Source organism: Parus major, chromosome 1A, assembly GCF_001522545.3.
Source record: "Parus major isolate Abel chromosome 1A, Parus_major1.1, whole genome shotgun sequence".
Taxonomy (NCBI): domain Eukaryota; kingdom Metazoa; phylum Chordata; class Aves; order Passeriformes; family Paridae; genus Parus; species Parus major.
In genome coordinates, this window is record NC_031773.1 from 37,049,595 (window position 1) to 37,065,336 (window position 15,742).

The 15,742-nt window shown below is 35.3% G+C and overlaps 1 protein-coding gene across 4 annotated transcripts in view; it reads left to right on the forward strand.

Moving 5' to 3' along the window:
* Positions 1–15,742, forward strand: part of SYT1 (synaptotagmin 1) — a 295,567-nt gene that overhangs the window by 92,925 nt on the left and 186,900 nt on the right. The gene's annotated exons all lie outside the window — the stretch shown is intronic.

Sequence of the window (15,742 nt, forward strand, 5' to 3'; positions counted from 1 at the left end):
ATACTTGCTGGCACAGTTTACAGTGCACTGGAAAAAATTCTGTTTGATGGAGAAAAAAATTTGTGAGAAACATTAAAACTCTCTTCACTTGTCATAAAACTCTAACTTTCAAAGAGAAGTCTTTTCTCTCCTTCAGTACAAAATCTAGCACATTTCTACTGTAGTTAATTGTTGGTGCATGGTAGGATGTGATTTCTACTTGGTAAACCTTGCTAATAAAATGAGTCAGTTCTAAAGGATCTTTCTTCTCATATGGTGTGTGTGGCTTTTCCTCTGTGGTTGCTTTGGTGCTTTTTTCCCCCTGCTTTTTTGCTCTTCCTTCATGTTGTGCATCTTACTATTTATGTCTTCACATTTAGTGTTTGTTTATTGTGTTTGGATGTGCAGGTATACCAAGTATTTGTTGGTAAGTAAGTAACACTTTGTCTAAGTTTATAAGTCTTTAAACTTATCATCTTGAAAATAGCTACAGAAACAGAAGACCCAGTACTTCAAGAGAGTTGTCTTTCCCTTTGTCAGTCACCACTGTAAGATGGGCAGCTGCCAAAGCTGTCCCACACAGAGCAGGAACACACATAACCTGGTGTAGTCTATTTGTGTTCAGCTGTGCACTCTTATCCCACTTTGGCGATTTGTCTTCATGCCTGGACATGGAAACTCAGCCTTTTCTCCAGTGCATGCAGTGAGCAACCCTTGCTGTCAGGACAAGCAACCACTTCACCCCCAGGTTACAGAACGCTACTTTTCAAACTAACAGCTGGCTGTTACTTAAGGAAGATCCAATAGATGGCCCTTCCCCAGAGACTGAGCCTATCCAGTTCAAAGCACTGTGTGTGATGCCTTTGAAATATAATTTCTAAAATGGCACCCATTTATTCCAGTAGACCTGTAAGTACACAGGTAGATATTTTTTTTAGCTGTTTAATTAAAGATGCAAATCCAAGGTAACCTAGCAAAAGGTTAAAGGTTTAGTTTGCCTAATCAACTCCCTGTAGTTCACCATTCTGTCAGTTGCTGACAATTATTAAATATTTGATTTCTTTAAGCCTTATTTCTCTGAGTGAATGATTTAGATATTTATAATTAAGGAAGAAAAGATTAATTAATTTCCATTACTTCTGTGATATCTGCTTGGACTTTCCAGGTCATAGTGTAGCTTAAACAACAACATGGATATGTGAAACTTTGAATTTTCTCCCAGTGTGATGTTTTAGCTGCTGACTATGAGAATCAAAAAATGTACCATTTTTTCCCATACAAAGGGGCTAAATTCTGTAATTCTGTGGTATTCTACAAGTGGCTAAGTTGTGGGTTTATTTTTTAAATTTATAAGTATTTTTTTTAAAGTATGTTTTTTGTAGGACATGGTCAGAGTCTCTTGAAATTGCGATACATAAAAGAGAGTGAATTATGGTCTTTAATAGGAGTGAGAATAACATGTAATAGCCCTTATATCAAAAGTCTCTATGTAAATCAGTTGTATTCTGGACTGTATATAATTATCCCTGTTACAGTGGGGGTAACAGGCAGCTGGGAAAACGATCAATTCTTATTGTCTGTGCTGTTATTTTCCATTCCACAGTACAAGTTAAATTCATTCTTTAGACCTAAATTAATATTTTATGTCAAAGCTTGAGGAACAAAAAAGGGCTTTTGGGGGGGGAAGCAATGAAGTTTATATCTATAATGGAGAGCTGCACTAAAAAAGACATTTTGGTTAATGCTGGTTCCCATGGTTACTTGCAAATTATTATGCAGTTTTTAAAACACAAAACTCTTTTTGTGATCTTACTTCCAGGCAGATAAGTGCCCAGCAGTTAGTTATAATTAGCTCTATAAGAAGTAAATTGTTAAACTTTGATCTTTGAAATTAATCTTAGCTTACATATGTTACACCTCTACACACTGCATTTATACTGGCTTCGCTAAGGTTAGATTTCCAGGTTAGGCAATTCTGTCTGGTTTGAATAATACCAGGTCGATATCTTACTTTGTTATTACCTCCACAACTTTTACAGTTGGCTATGAATTTCTTTAAAGAAAATTTATTCTTTTCTAAAACAGTATTTATTCTACATTAAAGAGTTCTGGATTTTTAGGGCTTTTTTTTTTTATTGTGTACCTAATTTTATTAAAACCATTCCAGTCTGGGAAACCACAATGATAAAAATGCATCTTTTTGTGAAGCTTGGTCATAAGAGACCACTGTTCTGTTGCACTTCATTAGTAACAAATAGAAGTTTGTCTTATTAATAATAGTAGTAATATGATTATGATATTTGTAATACCACATTAGCATGATGTGAAAAATAAACAGATTAGGCTGACTTGCCCAAATTTTTCTAAATTAACAAACATGCTGCCAGTTTTGCCTTCCTAAGTACCCTTCAGTTCATGTCATTGCAGAATTAGGAAATCACAGATAGAGCTCACACTGATCACAGTTCTGGACTTCTGTAGTGAAAAGACTTTGACACTTACGTATGAAGAATTTTCAAATGATTCTTGCTGTTTAGATATGTGTGAAATCTTTCCATGTTTGCAGCATTATTGTTATGATATGTCAGAAACGGTCACAAGAGAAGTCATTCTCACATCAGCTGCACTGGTTTCCTGTTTGGTTTTGTCATTTTTCTACAAAGTGTTTTGGTACTGGAACAATAAATCACAATTTTTGTAATTAATACTTGATAATATATTCTATTTGACCTGTTTAATGTAATTCCATTTCTAAAGTATAAGCACTTGATTTCTAATTAGATTACTACTTTTTTCTCTTTCAGCTTAACACAGAGATGTAATTTATTGCATATCACTTTGATTGTTGCATTTTCTAATTTGTAGTCTTAGTTTCTCATACTCTGAGTTGTGATGATCTTTTTAGGATGATGATAAATCATAAAATAATGAGGATGAGAAAATACTACTTGGTCACCATACATGTTCCTCACTTTGCCCACTGAGAGGGAGGCTGGTATCATATCAGCAGGTGTCTGGCAGAGGAAGTAAGAGAAACATTTTGATTGACACCAAAACCTTAGAATCACAAAATCGTCCATTTTGGAAGGAACTTTGAGAGTTCTTCCAGCCAAGCTTCCTGCTCAAAGCAGGATCAGCATTTGAGTTTAGACCAGATTGCTTGGCACTTTCTCCAGGCAAGTCTTGAAAGCCTCCAAGGATGAAATTTCTGCAACTCTCTAGGGCAAGCTGCTTAATTATCCTGCTGTGGAAGTGTTTTGTTTTCACATTCTATTTTCACCTCTGAGTTTCAATTTATCATTTTCTCTTGTTCTCCCACAGAACACTTTACATATAAATAAAAATCATTGTGATCCATAAATACAGGTTACTTAAATTAATATGACATGCAATTGGAATAGCAAAACAGTTTGTCATGTCACGTTTTCACCTGAATACATATACAAAAAGTATAAATTGAAGTATATATTGTATAAAATTAAAACCAGCTTTTAAGGCAAAATCCAGGAATTTTCTCATTATAAAACTTTCAAGGATGGTATTTCAATGTTAAATTTTCCATACTTATTTTTCATATCTCTTGTTTTAGGCCGGTTTTATCAAGGCCAGTATAATTTCACAAAAACATGCTTTTTCCATCTCCAGTGGAAGAGTTTTCTGGCCAAATGTGCACAGATTCTCAAAATGATGCTTCTCTTATGGCTTTTCAGAGCTGCTGCTTTATGAGATCACAACATCTGGGCTGTATTAAGAAAAATATATTTGGATTTGCTATACAAGCAAAATGAAACTTCTTTATCACCAATAGATCTTTCATCCTTTATCAGTCTGGAAAGCTTCCAGTTTGAAACTCTGGAGAAACAGATGTAAAGCTTATCTGGATTTTAGTCATATTAATGAACTTGAAAGGGGATTAAAGGCATTGCTATCCTGTCAGTTCTTCAAGTAGGGAATAATAGGAGTGACCACACAGCTAAGTAGCATGAGTTTGAGGGGGGTGTGCCATACTTTCTTCACCAAAAGTCATCATTTGTTGTGCATTTCTGTTACTAGAAGTAGCTAAGTCTTGACTAAGTCTTAAATTAAAAAGCCAAATAAGATTCCTTCCTAAAAAAAATCACTCTCCTCTCCCTATTCTTTATTTTTCTATTTTTTCTGTGTACTCCTCTTCACACCAAATTTCACTGAGGAATCTATTCCCTTTTAAGTTTTCACTTAATGGGCTTACCCATTTGCACTTCTATCTTACTTCTGTGCTCAGTGTGTTCTTCTCCCATTCTTTCTTGGTTCCAGTTTCTTACTGCCATTTCCCCTCTCCAGTCACATTTGAGCTACAACTTGAGATAGCAGCTTACCCATTTTGTCCCTGAAGATCTTATGAGCTTAATTTTTCATGAGCCTAAAAACTAGCTTGCAGAATTCCACAGAACTCGCTCAGAAAAAATATTGGGGTGTGGAAGGCTGAAACTGCCAAACCAGTTTGGTATACAAAATTACACTACAGTGGACAAAAGAACCATACTCTAGAATCCTTGTTGAATGACAACTTCTTGTCAAACTGAAGCTGAAATGGAGTTTGTCACCTCAATTCCCTTATAAAAGCTACTGCATTTTTAAAGCACAGACTTTGTTCAGCTAACTAGTTGCTCCCTTGTAAGTGCTTAATGCTCATTCTGTATGTAATTTGTTGCTGTTTTTTCCTTTGAAACAAGAATATTTCACTGTGGTTGGTTTCCTCTAGGTTTTTCAGTGGAAATAATTCCTCTCTTGCATGTATCAGGAAGGCCCAAGCAAGGTGGCAAATCACTTTTTCAAGTTTGCAGACTAAAACCAATTCAGTTTCAAAAGATTCATGAAGAAACACGATTCTCTTTGAGTGCTTGGTATTTGTTATGAAGCTGTTTGGATTGAAATTATGCATGGACAAATTAAATGTTTACAGTGAGCTAATGGGTTACAAATAAATTCATTTTTAATGGCTTGAAAAAGCTAGTCTTCAGCTTATTATCCATGTGTCAGAATAAATGAAATAATAATTTGATGCAATGACTACTTCAGGTGAGAAAACGCATATAGCAGCCTCCAGAATAATCTGAAAGCATGAGTTCAGTATTGTCTAAAAACAGTGCAAGTGAAATCTGTGCTGTCATAACTTATTTCATTGTGAATTAGTGTTGCTCTTCATATATGAGTAGCAGCAAATTAGAATGGAAGGTTAGTGAATATATAATGAGTATGAAAAGGTCATCCGTACAGACAAGAAATTATTTTATTTACAAAACACGCTTTGTGTTGCTGGATTTTTAAATATCCATCAAGAATTTTGCAACAAATTGGAAACAGGAGATGCTGGGTCTGGGTCTAACATATCATAGCAGGCTGCATTATCAGGTAATGTTCTACACATGTTTCATAGTTTTACAATGTCATCGTATTATGTTTCATTATTCATGTTGTATCCAACAAGTAATGCAGGGACAGCTGTGCTTTTGCCATAGGAAACAAAACACATATTCAGTCCTGTGCAAAAAATAAGAAAAAGTCTTAATATACCTACACTTGGAAAAAGACTAAATTTGGATTGTTGGTCATGGTTGTCAACCAGATGTAGTCTTTCTCCCATTGAGATATGTTTATATAAAATTACGGCTAAAGTGTTGGGACAGGGAGGAGAGACAGAGAGAGGAGTTATTGCACTTTTTTCTAATGATAATATGTATGTTTTTATTAAATTATGCATCTGTATCTTTACATCTGTGTATATTGATACATGTAAATTCCTGTCCATGAGAATGAACACTTCCTCCAGTTCATTGTAAAACTCCCAAATTAATAAGTTACAGCTAGGCAATGGTGACAATACTGAAAGAAGTAGCTCTTCCTGTTTAATCACCACAAATCAATCTGGAATGGAAACAATTTAACATGAAAAAGGGTCCAACAAAGTTTTTTTGTACTTTTCATACAATTTATTAAATCTCATCATAATGTAATTGTCTTTGTTTTGACCAGGACAGAGTTAATGTTTTGCTAGTAGCTGGGAGGGAGTGTGGCTGGGGAGGTTTTTCTATACCACCTCACCTCATTGCTGGGGTGGGAGTAAGGGACTCTTGTTTCTGAGGAGAAGGGTGTTCTTTCCAGTGGGAGAAAATGTGATGGGGAAGAGCTGGTCATCTTGTGAAGGGCTTTCTGTGTAGTTCCCTTGTGTTACACCTTTTGTTATTGTTGCAGTTACTAGCTTTCTTATCTGATTGCTATTTCCAGTAAATTGTTCTTATCTCAACCCATGATCAATGCCTTTTGTGCTTCCAGTTAGAGCAGCAAGTGGGAGTGAGTGGCAATGTGTTTTTTGGGGGGCTACTAATATGGACAATATCATTCCTAAACCACAGCAGTAGTACAATTTTAAATGCATTGTAGATAGCCACATGCATTGGTAAACTGGAAACTACAGGTTTTAAATCAAACATTGGAAAATACAAATTGCTAGCAATAGAAGGCATTGGCCTCAGCATATACAATTTTAGTTGTGTGATCATATCATAAACTAAGGGAGAAGGTTCCAGAATAAATGCAAAATGCAGAATGCTCAGGAAAGCAGGAGATGCTCATACTTTGGTTTCATCCTTGTTGTTTAATGGGATATTCACATATTCTAGTCACATCTTTCTCTGAAGGTGGGATTATTACTGCTTTTCTCTGGGCATTTCTGTGACACTTAACATTATTATCTAGTAAGGGTACTTGGATACTAAGAAACTCGCAGCACCCATGTGAAAGGAGAATAGGTTTTAGTTCCGTTTTGCAAAAGGGTCAGTAAGGCACAAAATGTACAAGTGACCATTCATTTTGTGTGTCCAGTTAGCACAAGACCTTTAACATCTTGATTATTTCAGAATGATACATTTTTGTAGCATAAAAGCCTCCCTTGGAGGGACTTAAAATTGAAAGGAGGCAGACACACCATTATCAGATTCCACAGTTGCATGTGGAGAGCAGAAGAGCACTGAGAAACAGTTCAAAGCCAGATACTGGTGGGGAAGCACTTCTCTATAGCATTGCTCCTAGCTTCTGTTTCCACTGCTGCTGTTCTCTGGATATCTTCCACCTGTAATGGTTCATGTCTTGCAAATAAGAGTCTTCTATGAATTCTTCATGCTAGCTTGCCACATACTTGCATGCTCTTTTCTGTACTGTATCTGTCTGCTCCTTCATGCTTCTGTCCCAAGTCACTTTCTGCCCTGTCTCTTCATTCTCTTTTCTGGCTCTAGTTTCCATCCCTTCTCCCTATCCAGTCTCCTTGCCCATTGAAGGTCCCATGGCATACAGACCTATACATGTTGACCTGCCATCCCCATAGAAGATGATTCATGTCTCCATCTATTTCTTCCTGTTTGATTGAAAGCCAGTCAAGTCTGTGTCATTCTTTTTCATATTGTCTGGTCACCTGTAATGCTTCATAGGAAAAGGTGCTTTTTTTATTCCAAAATTCTGTAAGTAGCACTATTCCTATGTTTTCTCCTGCTCTACAGTATGAATACTTGGTTCTTCCAGTTCTGAGCTGGAACATGTTCATTGCAGATGGAAATTTTGTTAATGGGGATGTAGCTGCTGATACTTAGTCTCTACTGCAAATAGAGGAACCAAGGACTTTTTTTTCTACAGGCATGGTGATTAGACAGATTTAGACATTTCCCAGAAATCAACACATTTCTGGTGCCAGGCTGAACCTTCTGCCAGACTGGAAACAGGGGGAAAAGTAAAACTTCTTGAAAGATGAATGAGATTTCTTTTTTTTCTCAGAATGTCTTCTTCTCCTAGTATTATATTTTTAATCAATTTGAAGAAGATACCCAGTGTGTGAATTTCAACAGTTTTGGCACAGTAAACAGACTCAGAAAATAATCAGAACTATTGACAGTTCATAAGAATAGGTCCGAGGTTTTTGCCTATCACATAGTGCTTAAAATCGTTTCATTAATATTGCTCCATATGACAAAACTCATAAACTGTAGATTGAAGATAGATATCTTCTACTGTAAACTGCTGAATTTTCTTCCTAAAATTGGTATATAAATCATACTTATTCAGCTGGAGGACAAAGCAAGAAAAAAAATCGATTATAGAGTATAATAGAGAATTGTGTTGAGGTTTAAGTGACTGCCATGAAAGGATAATGAAGTATTTTTGTACTGTCAATAAGTCACTGTTTACTTCTATTGAAGAACTTAACCTTTTTTTAATAAACCCACTTAATATTGTGCCTTCCTCATTTCTCAAGAAGTTTAGTTAGTGTGTGTTTACAGCAAGCTGTTTTGCTTTTTTGATTGTCAGAACCTTGGAAAATATCAAGGTCAAACATAGAATTGCAAATTAATGCAAAAATGTATTTAGTATACTGATAGATCATCTACTCAAATGTTCCTATTTTTACACTTATAATTTTTTAATTGTAAGAAGAGAATTTAATGAGCTGAAAATGATAGCTTAGTATTACTAGTTGAAGTTGGAACACTTTACTTGGGTGATATGCAAGCTTGCTCACAGAAATCTGTCAATATGGTTTGGTCCAGAACTGGGAAAAAAAACACCAACCAAGCTAATATTTAACATTTCCAGTCCAACTGGACTTCACATCCAGCTCAATAAACAGTATCATTCACTGAACATCATACTGAAGGAACTGAAGGAAATAAAGAGAACCAGTGAAGACTGATTTAATATACTGACTAATGTAAATAAGGCTGAAGTCTGAAAAGAATTTTTCTTTTTAAAGTCAGATGCCAGGTCTAACAACGTTTTGTAGAAAAAAACTACTTTTTTCTTCTTCTCTAAATCTCCTCTTCAAAAGTCACCATTCTGTAGAATAATTTTGTAGAAGACTTTCCCTCTTTTTCCCCTGCCCAAGCCCACCCTACTCCCCATGTTTTGATAAGGAATATGTGCTTTATTGAAGTATAAGTGTTTGGGTCCACGTCTGTGACTTCTTTCTCCTTTCCATATTTGAAGATACAAGTTATTTAAAATGTATAATTAATTATTTGGTGTCTCAAGAAAATCCTATTATGGTGTCTGTTTGTATAAAATTGTAAATTATGAATCTGTGGCAGAACCGAGACATTTTACTTCGTTAAATTTTAAACATAAACCCACACTATTGGTTAGAAGGTTACATGCAGTATATTGTCCTACTGTGGTAATTGCATTGAAGACTTGGACAGTATAATGTCAAAGGAGTAAATGTAAACAGAAATGAGCTTGGGACTAATTTAGCAAAAATTATTTTTGCAGTGTAATGACTTAAATCCTTCTAGCAGTGCAAAGACTGGATGTAGAATGGTGGGACGTGAAAAAAACTGCTGATCCGTGTATTACAGAACGCTGCGAGGTTAGAAGTTAAGAGACTCAATATCAGAATTTGAACAAAGCTGACAACATTTTGCTCTGTATATTGGCTACTCCTGCTCTCTTCTGTACTGAAATTCCTGGGGAAAAAAAAAAATTCAGTGTTGTGAGCTGTTTGACTTGTCAGAAGAATCGTAATAAATGGAAACCTACAAGTCTGATTTAGCAATTTGCTGTGGTGATCTTAGGTTATCATTGATTATGGGCTCTGAAACTAAGGAAAATGAACAGCTCCAAAAAAATCCAAACAGTTAATTAGTGCAGCACTTTCATTTTCACCTCATATTTTCCTCCAAACCTGGAATGCAGTGTGTGCCGTATGTGAAAGTGAAGAGAGAGGGAGAACGGTGTGAGAGCATCCTCCTAATGAGTGTCTCAAAGTATGGATGGTCCCCAGCCAGCAGACAGAATGAGGCTGGGCTGTCAGTCATGATACAGTTTTAAGGTAGAAACAGGATAATTTCAGAGAAGATGGAGAACAAAATCACTCAGGCACAGGTCAGATGTACTTTCCTTCTTCCCCAAGAAATAATTCACGATTTCAGTTTCTGGGCACGTTTTGTGGTCTCATCCTTCTCGTTCTCTCACTCTTGTGACTGACTTCTTCCATACAGCCTTCTGTGCCACTTCAGTAGGGCAAGCTGCACAAAAGAGATAATCTTATCCTGCCATGACTTTAAACATATGTGGAAGAAACATCTAGTCAGTCTGTGCATCACTATAGATGGATGAATTTTAGCAAGGGTCTGTCTTAACAAGTACTGTGAGCCTTTGGTCTCTGTAATCAACCAGTGTAGTCAGCAAAAATGTAAAGATAATTTGTTTGGACTGCATCTGGTCATGGTTAAGTTGGATAGAGCTGTTACCTGGGTAGATTTGTGGCTATTGAAGTTGTGGAATTAGCCTGGCCCTTCTTGACTTTACATCATTCTCATAGTGTATATTCATTCCTACCAATAGTTAGGACAGTACTGCTACCAGACTCAGTGCTTTGAGATGTGTCTGGTTTTGACTATCCAGTGTAATACATTTTAATTCAACCCAGATGCAGGAACTGTCCTCAGTATTTTCTGGGGCAACAAAAAAAATGCCTTGGAAGTACCATCAAAGAAAAGTAATAGCTTACTGGACATTAAAGTTGAATTTCAAGCTAAATGCTGGTAATTTTGTTTTCAATGACATCTTTTTGGTGACCTAGGGCTAATACATTTCTCTCCCTTGTTATTTCATCATTTCAAACCTGAAATGTGAAGTATGTTTATTGGCAAGCCAGTGTGGTCATTGCTTTGAAAGGATGATGCTGACAGTGTAGCTGCTTATAAACTATTTGTGTGTTGCTTTGCCCAGAATTTGAGCAAGCTAGCCACTGAAGCAGAAAAAGCACAGCCAGTGTTGTCAAATATTATTGGTGCAATGTGCCTTTATATGTGCCTGGCTGAGCATCATCAAATGGCATTTGACGTGGTTCTTTCCCAAGGCCATAACGTGCTGCATACAGCAGACTCTCAGTTAAATAATTTTTATATTTTGTATTTATAGACATACATGCATGTGTTTATAATCCTTCATGGTGATTTGCATGAATGTGTAAAATATTCCTCCACCTACCCTACTTAATTTTTTCATTTTATATTAATAAGCCACTTTGAAAAAAGCATTCACAAAATAGTATTCTTGAGTCAAATAAGTCTCAATGCATCTAACTATGATACACAGCAGTCACAAATATGTTTTCTGAAGTAGTAAAAACAGCCTAAAACTAGTGATTTAGCAGCTGTTAAATTATGCAAGTGTGGAATTTTTTTTTCTCAGTTACTTCTTGGATGAAGGCTTTCAGACCTGTAAGTTTTTTATTTGGTTTGGGTGTTGTGGGGGTTTTGGGGTTTTTTTTGATGAAGCACTGAACTCTTTCTGTTAGCTGTATATGAGGAAATATAAACAGCATTTGCTGTTCCTGCCCTCAATGCAAATCCAGCTCTGTTATGTAACATTGTACAGAGAAATCGTGGGGAAATGCCACAGTGTAGCTAAGCAGCATTATTTTTGAACAAGTTGATGCTTTAATAGAATTTTTTACCATTTTTTATTACATTCTTTCCTTGTTAGGATCCTTCTTTTGAATATTTTGGAATTCAAAGAAACAGTATTTCAGGGGCTTGGTAACTTAGATGCCTTAGATGTGCAAATTTGAAATAAAATAGATGTTTTCTAATCGTATTTTACTTATTGCACAAATCTCCTATTCCAATGAATGATGTAAAGAATAAATGTCAGTGCTGAGAACAGACATTGGTTAGGAAAGACAGAACCACCATGTATTTTTATTGCAGCTGAATTTCACCTAGACTGGACTAAATAATAGTGGCATCTTTTCTGCATGCAGGTTTTATTTTTGTGTTCACTTTAGACCCGCCAATCCGTGTGGAAACGTTTGTGTTTCATTGATTGCTGCCTGCAGGGACTATCCCAGTAATGACTGTGTAACAACTTGGGGGTGAAAATGATCTCTCTGTCTAGTCTTGTGGGGGATAATTCCCTACAGAGAAGGACAAAATGGTCAAAGCCTCGCTGCTACTTTGTCCTAGACTTGTCTTTTCAGTAAGATCTTGTTCACCAAACCTCCTGCTTGCTGTTAGCAACAAACACGGGTTTTTTTAGCCCTGGCTCACGAAATGGTTTTATTAAATCCTCTGCATTATGTTGTTAACTTGGTAAGAAAAAGCTCTGCATTAACTTTTATATCAGATAATAACGTAGACTATTTTGTGTTAATTCTTCCCAAATCAAATTCTAAGGAAGGATATATTGTAATTTATTTTTTTTACAAGCTTAAAATTAAGTTTAGTGAGGACATCTTGTCAGACTATTTAGGATTAACCACTTTGTCACCTGTTAGCTCAACTGAATTACAAGTTGGTAATCATAAATGCACCATTACTATGTAATATGTTGCCAATGTAATGATTTCTATTTTCAAGTAGCTTCAAGAACACCACTGCTACTTGAGTTTTCTTCTTAATTTAGTCAAAATAATTGTTTCAGTGTTCCTTATCTTCCATTGAAGCATTAAAGAGTGGGAGAAGGGGAAAGAATAAGAGAGAGAGGGAAAAGTACATGGGAGACAATTCATGAGCTCTTGTCAAATGTACCAAATAAAACAACTGGATTAGAAGAAAAAAAAAACCAAAAAAACAAATTTCAATCTTTTCCAGTTCTAACAGTATTGGAACATTAGTTTTAGCATTAGTTAAAAATATTTCATATTCTCATCTGAGAACTTAGTGTTCTCTTGAAAACATTTTAAATCCTGATAAGTATTGAAATAGAAATAATTATTCTCTAGCTTGAGCTCACTGTGGTTCAATATTGTTCCAAGAGAGCACATACAAAACCTGCCACTGCTCAAATTTTATGTACAGGGTTTATCTAAAGGAGAGGCAATGTATTATCCTTTACAGAATGTATCAAGTCTTCCAGGTGATCTTTTTTCAAAAGAATATGGCTATTTTTAACTTATTTTAACAGAAAATCCTGATTTCTAAATACATCCTCTTAAACAAAGTTACTCTTCCTTTCCGAAGGATATATGTTTTATTTTCATAATTCAACCCTTTTAACTTCTAAAATTGAGTTGCTCACATTAAATTCATGCTTCAAAATTGTACTTATTTTGTTTAGGCTTTAAAAATAGTCAATATGTTTCCATTGGACATACTCTGTTACTGTTTTTGGAAGTATTCACTTACACATGACAATTGACATCGTTTTTTTAAGCTACCTCTGTGACTATAATTCCTGTGAAGCTGTATTTTCACAAAAGTATGGCATTATTTTATTAATTTTAAATTTTTCTCCCCACTCCATCCCTCCTTTTATCTACCTGCCTTCAAACCGTTATGGCTGTGTCTCTACCAAGAGATTATTTAATTTCCTTTCTTTTCTAATCACTTGAGGGTCATGCATTCTTAGTGAGATGTTCAGAAAATGTAGTGCTGTGTCATATATTACTTCTGAGGGTTCAAAGGAGCTTGACTGTCAGTGCACACTGAACATTGCTCTATGATAAATAGCAATTCTTTTACATCAGCTAAGTGGTGGTAACAGTCCTCAGTTGAGAAAGTTCTGGATGTAGCACATTTGTTACCATCCAGGTGGAGAGCTGCAGCTTGTCAGTGTGGAAAACTGCAGCTTGTCAGCATAGTTCTGATCTTCTTAAAGATTTTGTAATTCTATTAAGTTCTTCTGTTGCTTCCTAAGCTAATGCGCATTTTCCTTAGATGGATCTGATTTAAGAAAAACAAGAGTTTTCATGATCTCAAAACTGATGGCTTTCCTCATATGATTTCAGAGTGTGTGAGCAGCACTCTAAACAAGATATTCTGGAGAACAGATTTGAATTGGTCCACTACATTAGTATTGATTTTTTTTGTCCTTTCAAGCTTCCCTGAATAAGTGTGGAAGTAACTGCATGAGGCACAAACCAGAAGCCACTGTCTGTGTAAGTGCACTGCTTAGCAGTGGTCTGCTTATGTTTAGCACTTGTTTGATATCCAGACAGCAATAAAATTAAATCAGGGTGAGTATTCAGTCCAGCACAAAGCATGGTCTTCAGCAAAAGCCATTTATTTCCGGCTGTCAGATATGACCAGAGTATTGAAAATTGCTTGTTTTAACAGTATAAACATTTTTTTCTCTAATTTCATAAAAACAGTTCACCTTAGATGACATGTAATGGAAAATTTTCTATGACCTCTTTCAAATACTGCCTCCCATCCAAATCTTGTGCGTTAACTGAAAATCCAAAATTTGCCAAAACCCTAATTGTCATTGCAAATGTGCTATTTTGGATTTAACAATATATGTGGAGGTAATGATTTTTTTTTCCTTCTGTAGGAAAAAAAGCTTAAGTCTGCAATTTTCAAATCTAGTTGTAGTCTTGCCCTTGTAAGTCCATATAAATCTTAAACAATCACTCACCCAATGCTTCATTTTCTTGGAATATAGATGTTATAGTTCATATAGTAAATAATTTCTTGTATCAGAACAAAAAGTTTGGAATTATTAATTTTTTTCTAATTTAATTTCACTCATCAAATTTTCTGTTTTCTGAAATACACCATAAATGTGAAAACATATTAAAGAGTAATTAAGTTTACAATCTCTAGTGATTAACAGATGATTCCATCACCCACATTTTTGAATTCCTAATCCTCTTCATGGGTTTTGGAATTTTGTTGGGTGTCTGCAAGTACCAGAGAAATACCTCTGTTGCAGGAGGCTGTTCTGGGCTAACTGGATTCAGAAAGTTATGTTATGGAAGTAAATCCTTTTTGTTACCTGTCTCACAATCAATACTGCATCCAGTAGCGGATTTTTTTATTTCCCTTAAAATAGGGAGCCAGGATTAACAACAGTGAGAAGAGATGGCAAGAGAAAGGGTTAAAGGTAGTCAGATTTTATAGAGCTAAATCTTTTTAATTTGGAAATACTTCTCACTGCACCTTGTACTTCTTGTGTGAGGATTACACTTAGAAATTTATTGTGGAAAAAACTTAACAGCCTGAAGAGAAAATAGCCCCACAGAATATTGAAATTTTGCTGTATGGACAGTAGGTGGATTTGTAAAGAGACTAAGAGCAAGTTGACTCATAAAATCCTCTATCAATTAATCATTTAAAGATATTTAAATCCTGCAACATGTATAAGCACTAAATTGCAGCATCTTATCCAAATCATTAATTTAGCAACTTTGCTTAGGTTAAGCCTGGTTTTGATGAACTGATTTAGTATTTCAGTACATATATTTATAGCCATATTGCTCAGGCATTCCATTCGAATTTAAAATTATTTTCCAGGCTTAAAAATCAAATACTAATGGAACTGTCCATGAAGGTACTATAGAAATACTAGATAGTTATTAATAAAGAATTTGGGGGATTCATATCAAGAGTGAGACACTCTTCAGTTCAACTGAACTATAGAAAATTGCTTTGATGGAATTTTTTTATGTTTTTATTTCTCATTATTAAAATAAACTGTAATTAAACAGTAAGATAGCAACTAAAGGAGTTTGAAACACTTCTGATGTAAAAAAAGAATCTAGCATCTAATATTAAGCAAATGCTAAGTTAGCAAAAAAATTCTCTAAAAGAATCCATGGTCATTTTAAAAATGTGATGACATTCACCTTTATTACTTCTGTAAATTGTATTCCATTTCACTGCAAGAGGTGGAGTAAGGTCTAAGGCTGCAGCTTTTGGTAGTTAGAAGAAATGTTAGTTCATGTCCAAAAGTTGGTCTGTCTGCCCTGTATTTTTTCAGGAAGTTCAGATGAAATTGGGCTGTACCAAAATTACAG